General features: G+C 39.7%; 1 pseudogene; it reads right to left on the bottom strand.

Moving 5' to 3' along the window:
* Positions 1-1,508: 1,508 nt before the first annotated feature.
* On the bottom strand, positions 1,509-6,578 carry LOC102865464 (annotated as a pseudogene).
* Between the last annotated feature and the right edge of the window lie 213 nt (positions 6,579-6,791).

The raw sequence follows: 6,791 nt of genomic DNA, 5'->3' as shown, positions 1-6,791 counted from the left end.
GTTGGTCTTTTTTTTTTTTTTTTAAACAAATAGGTTAAGTATTTTATTTGTTTGCAACTAAGCTTGTTAACACTATATCATGAAAATGTACAGAGAATAATGTTGCAGTTTTTGGTTATATTTAAGTCAAAGACATTCATAAATAAGGAATCTTTGAATGTGAATATTCCAGAAATTTTTCTAAGCCATCTGATCTGAACAATGGCCTCTGAATATTACCTTACTTTGGAAGGTATTGGCATACATTTGAATTAAACTCAGATTTTTTCAAAATAAGCCCTAATTTTTAAAAAAACACCAACTAGTCTATATTCAAACTAAACTAAAACAATTTTAATAGAACTTTCCTTTCCAGAAACAAGAAACAGGGCATTTTGTAAAATGTGGTTCTGAACAAGTCATAGTAAGAAAGAAATGTTTACATAACTTCTACCTCCTCAAGACAAAGGTTACTTTCTGTTCTTTAGCCTTGGGCACAAGGCGAAGAACAGCCTGTAAGCAACTTTGGGCAGGAGGTTGCCGAAACGAAGCTCAAGCAGTTGAACATGGACAGCTTTGAAAAGAAGTTGGGAGAACTTGACCCAAGGATCCAAATTCTATTTGCAAGGACAGACAAATGGTGAAGTGGCTCCTCCCAGGTAGCAGTGCTGCTGGGGCCTGGCCCAGTCCTGTGCTCACCTATGCTCCCCAGCAAACCCTGATGCTCTTGCTTTGGGAGAGATCTTTTTTCCTAGGAGGTTCAGTGTCCATGGAGCCGATTGTGTGAATGAGGTGAGCACAGACTCCATGTGGGTATTTTAAGGCTTGGAGTCTTAAGAATTTTTCTAAGCAGAGTCCATGTGTCACATGACCAATCTCCAGTTCATTTTAATTCCTCACCTCATCTGCAGACCTAGGAATGCAGACTTTTGCTATATCATCATAATCACATCTAATGTCCATCCTAACTTATGATTCATATTCCGTGGAATCAGTCCCTGTATTTAGCAATAATACCTATACATAAAACAATCTACTGTTACAACTTATATGGCTACAAACATTAATGATCTTCTGTAGATCAAGCAAATATTTTTAACCATAATTGTCATGCATCAAATTCACAGCCAGGATCCCCAAGATCAAAAAATTTGCACAATACAAATAATAACTTAAGATACACACACATACATATACACACACATTCTCACACACACGTCTTAAAGAGCTGTGCTTGGGCAAACTCCATTTGTTGAGTGCCACTGAAGGCATATTTTGCTAAACTGCTGCACCAGGTATTTTGTTTGGAAAATCTATCACAGTAAGGCACAGCTGTTTATTGGATGAGCAAAAAAGAAAGATACGCTTGTGGCAACCAGAAAGTTTCAAGGTCTTTAAAAAAATTTTCATAAAAACGGACCCGCAGAAACATTGAAGTGTTCTCAGGGTGTGATATCAAACCAGTTGCAAAAAGTGTACAGCAGCCATCTCTTGAGGTTAAACCTGGTACCCAGATAGGCAAGAAAGCCTCAGGACACATAGCTTTTTGGCCTTGTCCCGTACAAATCTGATCATGTGTGAACTTCACAAAAGATTCAAATTGTTCTGCTAGTTTGGTATTGATGATTTATTCATATTCCTCTAGAATTTTATCTTCATAGTCTTTTAAGAGACGCTCACATATTATTCCAACTCGTCGGAGGATAAAAGTGGGCTGGTACTTCTTGAACCAGGAAGAATCTGGAGAACTAGGTGCTGTGAGTGCTGAGGATTGCGGCTGACTTTCCGAAGTGCAAGCTTCACTCTGATTAAGAACAACTTCTAAATGTCTCCACCTCTGGTAACGACTACATTCTTATTTTATGTTCTGAAAAATTTGCTCCGGAGTTGGAAGGCGCCGCTCGCCGTGGGGCGGGGCGGACTGCTGCACGGTCGGTCGTGAGCTCTGCGTCTGAAATAGCGGCGGCTCGGCTTGGCGTCCGGGGACCTGAGGCCCTGCGCGGAGCGGGGCAGAGGAGCGCAGCGCCGCCGCTTCGGGGAGCCGGGGCTCAGCAGCGCCGCCTCGAACTCCATGGGCCGCTTCAATGTCGCCCCGCACGCCGTGCCTCTGAGCCCTGCAGCCGACCTCCCGCTTCTCAGTGGCTCTCGCCAACCAAGCCGGCTCCAACGGCGCCTCCAGCACCAGGCAGCGGAGTTGGCCCTGGTATCTCTCTCTCTCTCTCTTTTTTTTTTTTATGATAACAACACACTCTATCTAGATGTTTTGTTTCACCCCTGCCTTTCTAGAGTCCTTTCTCCCTATTCCCTTTTCTTTCCTTTCTACTTTAGTTCTTTTTGCACAGGCCCACCAGTACCTTCCACCAATTATACCTCTGTTTTATTACTTTGTAACTCCTTTTCACTTGTTCTGCTAACTTGCAGTGTGTATGTCAGTCAATTTATATACAATCACCTATACTCAACCCAAGTATTGCAACTCCAGGCTTGAGTTTGTTCTTCAGTTTCTTCAGCTTAAGAAATGTAGAGTGAATTTGGCCCCTTTGATTTTCTGACTCCAGCTCTTTGCACATTTCATTGTAATACTTTGTCTCCCATGCTGCCCTTAGAAATTTTTCTGTTTGGCTCCTTAATATCTTGATTTCTTCCCTTTGCTTTGGCTTCTTGGCGCTCTAGTGCAATATTCAGAGTCTCTTCTGACATCTCTCTTGGTCTTTCTTCCTCCTCTGTCTTTGTAATGACCTTCTGCATTATTCCTTGATGATATTCTTGATATCCTCCCACAACTCATCTAGTCTTCGCTCTTAGTCTTCAAGGCGTCAAACCTGTTCCTGAGATGGTTTTGAAATTCAGGTGGGATAGAAGATGGAAAGAGTATACAGAGTCATTGTACCGAAAGGCATTGGTGAACACAGAAGAATTTCATGAAACAACGTATGAGCAAGAAGAGCCTGTGGTGATGAAGGAAGAAGTTCAAGCTGCTCTGAAAGAATTGGCAAAAACAAGGCCCCAGGAATTGATAGCGTACTGATTGACATACTTCAACAAACAGACTCTGTCTTGGATGTGCTCACCAAGTTGTGCCAAGAAATCTGGAGGACAATTACCTGGCCAATTGACTGGGAGAGACCTATATATGTTCCCATTCCAAAGAAAGGTTACCTGACAGAGTGTGGGAATTATCAAACAATATCATTGATATCACATGCAAACAAGATTCTGCTGAAGACTATCCAAAAACGACTGGAACAGCACATCAACAGAGAATTGCCTGAAGTGTAGGCTGAGTTTAGAAGAGGTTGTGGTACTAGGGATATTATAGCTAATGTTAGATGGATCTTGGCTGAAAGCAGGGAGTACCAGAGGAATGTCTGTGTTTCATTGACTATGCAAAGGCATTTGACTGTGTGAATCACAACAAACTGTGGCTAACTCTGAGAAGAATGGGAATCCCAGAACATTTGATTGTGCTTATTCAAAACCTATACTTGGACCAGAAGGCAGTTGTCAGAACAGAACAAGGAGACACTGCATGGTTCAAAAATTGAGACGCATATGCCAGGGATGTATCCTGTCTCCATACCTTTTCAATCTATATGCAGAACAGATCATCCAGGAGGCTGGGCTGTATGAGGAGGAATGTGGCACCAGGATTGGAGGAAGACTCATTAAGAATCTGTGTTACACAGATGACACAACCCTGCTTGCTGAAACTGAGGAGGATTGGAGGCGCTTGCTGCAGAAGGTCAAGGACTGCAGCCTTCAATATGGATTGAAGTTCAACATCAAGAAAACAAAGATTCTTACCACTGGCCAATTGACAGCATCATGATGTATGGTGAAGAGATTGAGATTTAGTTTGCTTGGCTCCACAATCAACACTCTTGGTACCAGCAGCCAGGAATTGAAAGATGAATTACATTGGGAAAGTCTGCTGTTAGAACCTCTCCAAAGTACTGAAGAACAACTATATCAGTCTGGAGACAAATGTGTTTCTGATTCAGGCCATGACCTTTGAAATTACTTGCTATGTATTAGAAAACTGGACAAGGACTAGGGATGATAGTAGGAGACTTGACGATTTGAGTTGTGGGTCTGGAGAAGAGTGTTGAATATACAATGGACTGCTAGAACAACAAAGAGGTTCATCTTAGAGAGGGTGAGACCAGGTTACTCCTTGGAGGCAAGGATTCTAAAGCTTTGTTTGACATACTTTGGACATGTTGAAAGGTGGACCAGACCTTGGAGAGGGAAATCATGGTTGGGAGGATGGAAGGACAGTGCAAGAGAGGAAGACTCTCGATGAGATGGATTCAGATGCTGGGTTAATGGGATAGGTGTGTCAGAGACAATAAGATTGACACATGATAGAGCAGGGTTTAGGGCTGTTGTAGACAGGGTCACTATGAGTCACAGGAGACTTGACATCACATAACAACAACAAACTTGCTCGGTCGTGGGATAATAGCAAGTGGTGAAGAAATGAAAAGAAATCTGGTTTTAGCACATTTTGTCTGATGCACATTGTCTGTTAACTGTTGCTGATTGCCTTCGAGTTCAGCATGACTGATAGTGACCCTATGAACAAAAGGCTTAAAGCCCCTCCACAACTATTGACATTTATCAAAGTTCATAGAGTTTCCAGAGACATGTTATTTAGGAAGTGGATGCCACCCCTGCTTCCAAACCTGTCATAGTATGTTATTGTCGTTATGTGCCATTGAGTTTGCCTGCGATGTGTAGCGACCCTATGTACAGCAGCTCTGAAGCCTTCTCTGTCCCCAGCCAGTCTCACTAATTCTGACAAACCAACCCCCATTATCCCAGTTACAATATCAATTCACTTCATCTGGCATCTCCCTCTCCTGTGCTGTCTGTCCACCCTTCCGAGCATGATGTTCTTCTCCAAGGACTGATCGTTCCTGGACATGTGCCCAAAGTAAGTGAGGTGGAGCTTCAAAATCCTAACCTCCAACGAGAGACTTGCTTTCACCCTTTCCAAGACAGACCTGTTTGTTTTCTTGGCAGTCCATGGTATGTTCAAGACTCTTCTCCAGCACCACAACTTGAACGCATCTATTCTTCTGTCGTCCTTATTCATTGTCCAACTCTCGGAAGCATAACAAGTAATTGAGAAGATGATGGCCTGGATTAGGCTCACCTTTATAGCTAGACTGACATCATTGCTTTTCAGCACTCTAGAGAGGTCCATGACAGCAGATCTTCCCAATGCAATTCATCTTTTGATTTCCTACTCAAGAAATTCTAGTTATTGATTTTCTTATATTCTGAAAATCTCCACTCTTTACTATTATTTTCCAACTCAAAACTGTACTAATTATGTTTATTTTTGTAAATGTTTCAAATCCTTTTTCAAACAAGAATGTATAAATTAATAATTTTGTAAGTGCTTTCTCAGAGAGTTGGCCGTTCAATGTATGGTAGTAATTAGAAATATAGCCAGTTATAGTACGCCAATACTCATTTTAAGATTTAAATACTATGACTCTTGATATACTGATTCCATTTTGGAGATTCTACATATGTAAAATGCCAAAATAATTTTGTACATGAAAAAGGTCATAATTTTATTTATAATAGTTAAGATTTAGGAACAATTTGAATGTTCTTTAAAAAAGAGAAATCACTATGTGAACTACAAATCCACTTAAGCAAACTTTATATAATCCTTATATATTTTTAAAAATTGTGTAATATAACAGTAAATTTGATAGTACCATGCAACAAAACCAGTTTACTTTACTGGATCTGACTACAGCAACCTAAGATAGTTCCACAAAGAAAAACACTAGAAGGAAATATACAAGTGTATTAGTAATGAATTTTGCAGAAACAATAGGTGATTTAAAACATTTTCCCCCATGTGTTTTTGTAATTCTCCATTCTACCTAATCATGAATTCCCCACCCACACAAAATACTATGTAAGATCTATTTGTAATTCATGGATAAATACAAAGGACAGCTCAGCTTGAACTTTTTTCTCTGAACAGGATGTCATCATTATTTCATGAGGAATTCAATTAGATAAAGTACAATATTAAGTCAGAGAGTTGCCTCAGGGCCCTTTTTATAAGGCATTTAAATATAGGTAAGAAAAATAATGAGTAAGCAGACACCTTTTAGAGAAATAAATGGAAAAGTTGGCTGTCCAAGTCACAGAAATGAAAGAAATTCCGGAGTCAGAGAAGTACAATTCCAGACAAAAAGTCATTCATTGTCTGACTGCATAAAAATCGCTCAGACTTTACCTATTCAAAGAATATGCAAAATCCAATTAGAATACCATGTTATTGCCACTTCTATTTGAGTATTTTTAAATCTCAAAGTTAGGAGATTGATATTTTAGACAGGATTGCATACTTCAAAAAGAGAATTTATTTATTGCTATTGTTGGGAATATATATGGCCACACACACCAATGAATCTGTTCCTATTTGTACAATTTAGTGAAATCAAATACATCAATTGAGTTATACAGCAATTCTCACTCTTTTTCTGTTGTTTCTGTCATAAAATCATTGTTACTATGCTCTTACCTAATCTTTTGAGCTGCTGACGTTACTGCAGTCTCACCGGCATAATGCTAGTTAAGTCAAAGTATTGTTAGTTGTAAGAAGTTGTCAGGGAATATTTTTAGTTTGAAGTTTAAAGATATTTTAGGGCAATAGTTTTAAAAGTTCACCCAACTTTTTTTTTATTAAATTTTATTAGTTTTAATGAACATTTACAGAGATTTTGGGTTCTCATTCATTCATTGTTGCACTGTTTTCTCCACCCTCATCCCCAGTTCGT

This window comes from Elephantulus edwardii, unplaced genomic scaffold, assembly GCF_000299155.1.
Source record: "Elephantulus edwardii isolate Elephantulus edwardi_28Jun2011 unplaced genomic scaffold, EleEdw1.0 scaffold00020, whole genome shotgun sequence".
Classification (NCBI taxonomy): Eukaryota; Metazoa; Chordata; class Mammalia; order Macroscelidea; family Macroscelididae; genus Elephantulus; species Elephantulus edwardii.
The sequence above is the reverse complement of the archived record's forward strand: the minus strand, read 5'-3'. Positions and strand labels throughout refer to the sequence as shown.